Consider the following 6,130-nt stretch of genomic DNA (forward strand, 5'->3'; position numbering starts at 1 on the left):
TTTCTTTTCCTTGGTTCCCACTTAACCCTTAGTGGGTGGCCCTTAATAGGGTGCATTGGCCGGCCTTTACCCAATTGGGTGGGCGGCTCCTTGTTGCCTTGGGCGGCCGACCATGGGCAAGCTCTGGAGGCTTCTCAATCTTCTGGTAGTCCAAATCATTGCCCATTTTGTTGAAGTAGGTAGAACAAAGGTCATAATTGAAAACCTTGGTGGATTTTAATGTGCTCTGAAAAGGGCACTCAGATTTCCAGCCATCCAATCCAGAAGCAAAGGGACTCGTCCACTTCGCTAGCACTGCATTGGCTTTCCCATTTGTTGGAGATGAATGAAAGAAACCGTTGCAAGGCAAGCTCGTAGACTTCTCAAACTGCATAGAACGCATACTAACCCTGATGAGGAGCCCAAATTTCCCAGATGGCACCCCGACCGAGCCGACCGGACTGGTACGGAGCCGGCCCCCAGTGAATCTTTACCGGCCAATATCTTGGTGACCGTAAACCCGATCACCGATCTGAAAAGACCGATGGGCTCCAGTGATTGAGCACTTCAGGCCCGTGCATTCATTTCAATTATGTCACCTCAGCTGCAGTTGCCCAATCCAGTACAGATCTGCAATCGAGTTAAACTTCAAAGTGCCATAACTTCTTCACCGTAGCTCCAATCGACGAGCCGTAAAGACAGACCGATAGAGCACTTCAAGCACTGCAGTTTTAGATCATAATCTTTCATCTGTTCTCACATCAAGCATAATCATTTTTGGCATCATTAAGGCATCTATTGGCCCTTTTAAGCTACATCTGGCATACATTAATAATTAAACTTGGCCTGTTAAGAAGCCCTCATCACTGACCATTAATCAAGTAGGGTTCAAAGAAGCTTAGCTTGCATTTCTCTGCTCTTTTTCTTATCATGGAAGCGGAGCTGCATGACAATGGATGCTGTAAGAGTGGACGACAAGGCAGGAAGGGTATGTAAGCAGCTCCGTAAAGCCTAGAGAATATGAGCAAGGTCCGTGTTGGAGCACAAAGCTCTCCGTGGCCTCACCATAGCCATAAACTTGGAGGAGGAGGAGTAGAAGAACAAGTCCTTGCACATGGAGCACCATGTCGTCTTTGGCATGTATTTCTACAAACAGAATATACACCTCATGGGTCGTGGTCAAGAAGCTAACTCAGAGCATAACCTCATTCATGCCAACTTTCCTTGTAGAAAGAGACTCACTCACATGATACTTAGAGAGAGAGAGAGAGAGAGAGAGAGAGAGAGAGAGAGAGAGAGAGAGAGAGAGAGAGAGAGAGAGAGAGAGAGAGAGAGAGAGAGAGAAACAATTGTAGAAAGCCCTATTGTCGTTCTAAGGATGGTAGCTAGCTTGGATCCTCTGCTCAACTTGAGCAATGCAGAATCTAAAAGGGGACATCAAAATTTGGTAATGGGTATATCTCTCTCTAGAGAGAGAATGCTCATGAGATGTGGTGAGCAACGAGGTGTGCTTACTACTAACACAGATGAAGAGAGAGACCAAGATGACGTTTACAACAAGGGATGATGTTTGAGGCGAGCATGCCAAGCATCCCACCATCAGAAAATGCGAAGAGTCGACATCTCCTTACTCTCAAAAGTAATGAGAATGGTGGAAATGAAGGGGGGTTTCTTGGAGGCAGGTCTACAAAAGAGTCCATTTTCTATTATGTCAACCCTTTGTCTTCCAATGATTTGCATTATGTTTCCTGCCCGCCCCCGGTGAAGAATTTTCTGAAGGAGTGCACTCTTTGCAAGCACCTTCTAGTTGTGGGCAAGGATATACTACATATACAGGTAATTCACACATACCATACCTTGATTTTCATTTGTTTTAGTGTTGCTTGCTGAGTAAATGAGATAGCGCTGCAACTTTTTTTGGGCATATTTTTACATCTTTTTTACTAATACCAATCCTTGAGTAGAGAGTATTGGCGAGGTTTATTTACAGTACTTTCCATAACAACACCAAAAAAAAGCCAGCCTTGTCTTTCATTGGGCTGTTGTAATGGGCTGTAAGACAGCGAATCAAATGTGTGAATCTAACGAAGATTCGAGGCTCAAAATAAAAGATTTATCCTAAACACTAGGAAATCCTACACATGAGAAATTATAGACAAAATTTAACCACACGTAAGAAGGTTTTGAAGTTATTTATTGTAAATTTTTGTAAATTTTATAGGTTATCTCACCGTCAAATTTTAAATTGAGCGGTATCTTTCATATTTTGTATGTAGAATTACACTAAATCTAGGCCTTTTTAAACCACAATTGATGATTGTAAAGATTGAATAATGGGTGTGCTTTTTGCAAAAGAGTCCAATCTCTGTTCCAATCACAGAACATATACTACTTAAGACTCTTAGTATCCATGGACCTTTCTCTATTTTTTGATGAGAGAATAAACCGGATTCTCACCCTGCCTTTTTAATTTTAAGAGGGGATCAAGCATTTTGTTGTGCTGAGTGTAGGTACCAACAAATAATGAGTGATGAGGGCAAGGATTCCTGAACATTTGAAGACTGTCTACATATATAAGGTTTGACACTCATCCTAGAAGCCAACGTCTTGTGACACAAGGAAAGAATAAAGAGCTCTATTATTCCCTACTTTCCACATATGGTGCTATGATCCTTTTATCTTCGTAAGGCAAATCATTGCCGTGCATTTTGTACATAGCACATCCCCTCTTACACCTACCTCAATGAAAGTTGATTCGGTACATGTACACACACGCTGCACAAAAGCACTATTGGTGTGTGCTTGTACTCGCGTTCTTCTTGCACATGTTTCCAAATGGAATGGACAACCATGTTAGTGGGAAATTGTTACATCATCTATGTGGCCTTGAGGCCTTGTTAGGACTCTAATTGCTAATATGAATGCAAAAGTACAGGACGGACTAGCGGATTGCTTGCCGTTGCTATCATTTCAACTTCACCAGGCGAAGTGGTTCTAATTCTCTCACGTTAATAGACACGTGCCTTAAAGCATGATATGGAGAACTTGCATTGAAAACACAATATGTTATGGAAGCATTGGCATAACAATATATATTGGATTTGTCTTTAGAAAGGGTGACCAAGAGGCTAGTAGGTTACAAAATTTAAGGGCTACGTACAAGCTTCGTTTTAACAATCAATGGGGCTCTTCATCATTAGTCATTAGTACTTGTGCTTGATCTAGTGGGTAGAGTTTTGCTTATTAGTAAGCTAAAAGAAATACTTGTGTTTTAGGACTAGCAGGACAAAAATATGTTGTCTCAGTTCTTTACAATTTAACAATAGTTTATACTATTTTTACTAAAACTATGGTTCCACCCAAGGTAGTTAGGTTGCAAATTTGTCACTCGATGTGTGCAATGCTAGTAATTGAGTGGGAGTTCTCACCATATATGTTCACATGCCATACAAGGTGATGCTTAAGAATGCCTACCTCGAGGGACTCATTTCTCCTCAAATTTAGATTATGTCAAAACATGATAAAATGATCAAAAGATTCAATTGGATAAAGTTCACAAGTCAAAAGTGTATGTGGATGTTTCCATTAGTATTCTTGTATATTTCATGGAGAGAGATGGTATTACAGAGTTGTGCATGGGGATGTGTAGTTGCACATTTCTCGTATGTATCTGGGAATAAACTTCCCATTTTGTTCATGTAGGGATTTTGAGTTCAAATAGATGTGCTAAAACATGGTTTTACAATTGCAACCATGTACATCATCTAAATTTGAGTAGTGGCCGAGTTAGGCTTCTCTCTCTCTCTCTCTCTCTCTCTCTCTCTCTCTCTCTCAATCTTTGCTATGAATTTTACTAAGATCTTCATGCTTACATCAAGAATGATTGCCAAATTCTTTTGACTATCACTTGTATGCCCCAAAACCATTATAAGGACAAAAATTGTTAACCATCTAGAGGATGGAAGGCTTTGTTAAAAGATCCTCTAGCACTAGGCCTCTTATTAGAAGAGTAGCAAAATTTGAGTTGGTGTCCTCTCTCTCAATCCATTGTAGAAATGTGATGTATCTATATGTTTTCTAGAACGGTAGAGCGAGTGCCCTTTACACATGGCAAAAATTGTGATATGAAGGCTAAAGTCCAAAACAAGAGAAGCTCCTTTGTGCACGATAAAGAAGGAGAAAGAAAGAAAGAGAGAGGCCATGTTTACTGCATAATGGTAAAGGAATTGCACCAAAACATTCCTTGTGAACACCCTTAACATTGGCACTCCCCATTCCTTTGCTCTACTGCACGCCACCGTGAACTTTCACCTTGTTTTTATTGCAATTAGTGTGAGTAATTTCATTTGTCTCTCATTAATGAGGACAATTTCTTTGCATTTGGTGTGTATTTTTTGCTATTCATTTTTGCATATTTTGTAACTCCTATGGACCTCGTTCAAAGCCATAACTCAATGCATCCTTTGTGTGTCTCAATGGGAGCTTTCCATTGAGCCCAAGCATGATAATTTTGGGTGTGATTAAGCCCCTCTCTCACTAGGAGGAAGTGCATGATTCCTTGTCTTGAAAACTCTCTAGAATTTCTTGTAGATCGCCCCCCCCCCCCCGCCGCCGCTCCCCTTCTCAAACTCACAAGAGTGAGTGGATGTATTGCATTCCCCAAAATAAATGTGGAGAGAAACCTCAAGCTTGTGTCGAGGCTTGAAGGATATTAGATTGCAATGATAAGCTATCACGATGTAAGCAAAGATACATGTACAAAAAGTTATGGACATTGACATAGTTGTGGCTGACTTGGAAGCTCCAAAGAAAACATTTTAGTGTATTTTAGGAAATTGCTATTAGAGTATCTTTTTTTATAACCTCCATAGAGGGTCCCAGACCCGTCACCCCCGCTCATGGTTCTAATGACATCAGATTGTAAACATTTTTCCCTCTTTTGCTTGCAGTTCCAGAGTCTTACCATACACCAGGAAAAATTTACCGAGCGAATGGTAAAACCGAGCGAGACCCACCACAAAGATTGAACAACGGAGAATAGGCTCCACGATCTAGGAGGGGGAGGGGCCGATCATCCGAGTAATCACTCTCTCAAAAAGTTGAAGTAAACCCTTAGTATACCTTAAACATGGTGTGAAGTAATGAGATGCCCTCATGCACATGATATATTTTTTGTGGGCCAAAATGTAAAGATTTGGCATGATATACACCCTCATCCATGGATAGCCTCTAGTCTATAAAACATCAATTACAATAGTATGTAAGACGTGTATTGATTTTAAAAATCCAGATAAATATGCAGAGCATAATCAATCATGTTGATCTCTATTATAAGTATGCTCCCCTAATGTTTTAAGCTCTCTTCCTTGTGAATAAAAGTGTGCAATTAGAGCCGAGTTGCACCCAGAGGTAGTGGGGAGAGTAGGGGGAGGAAGGTACCCAGATTTAGAATATCTGACTTTCATTGCAAGATTGTAGAAGTCCTGTTAGTGCAACAATAACCCCTTCATTTTTTAAAGGTTAGGCTATAATTCTGCAAGCGAAAGCATGACCGTAATCCTCCCCAACTTTGCCCAATAAGCGTGCTCAATTTTTGCCAAAATTTCTTCATGCTTTCTATCTCCTTTGCAGTTGTGACTAGAGGATGGACTTTCTTCCATTATCCCTGCTTGCATCGGGTGCGATTCGGCCCTTAATAACGTCCCATGAAAAAGAAGAAGGCTATTTATAGTCCAATGGTTATTTTTAAAGGATTTTTAGTATCATGTGGTTATCTCACAAAAATCTTTTTCTCCTCTCTCAGGGCCATTACTCATTGTTTCCTTCAAAATGTCGGTTAGTACCTGCACATCAAGGGTGATGGAGGGAGCTAGGGTGGCAGAGATAGTTAGCCTTGGATTTAACTGGAATGCCTCAGGGAGATCCATGGGGGAGAACACTCTTCTTTCTCTCCTCCCTCCCTCCCTCCCTCTCTCTCTCTCTCTCTCTCTCTCTCTCTCTCTCTCTCTCTCTCTCTCTCTCTCTCTCTCTCTCTCTCTCTCTCTCTCTCTCTCTCTCTCTTCTCTCTCTCTCTCTCTCTCTCTCTCTCTCTCTCTTAGCTCCAGCATGACAATAGCGGTGAGGTTAGAAGCGTCGATGATGTTAGTCACGT

At 41.1% G+C, this 6,130-nt stretch overlaps 1 pseudogene; it reads left to right on the forward strand.

Moving 5' to 3' along the window:
* Window positions 1-414: 414 nt before the first annotated feature.
* On the forward strand, window positions 415-2,529 carry LOC147428906 (uncharacterized; annotated as a pseudogene).
* The last annotated feature ends 3,601 nt before the right edge of the window (window positions 2,530-6,130 follow it).

Source organism: Adiantum capillus-veneris, chromosome 22 (assembly GCF_014529385.1).
Source record: "Adiantum capillus-veneris isolate H3 chromosome 22, ASM1452938v2, whole genome shotgun sequence".
NCBI lineage: Eukaryota > Viridiplantae > Streptophyta > Polypodiopsida > Polypodiales > Pteridaceae > Adiantum > Adiantum capillus-veneris.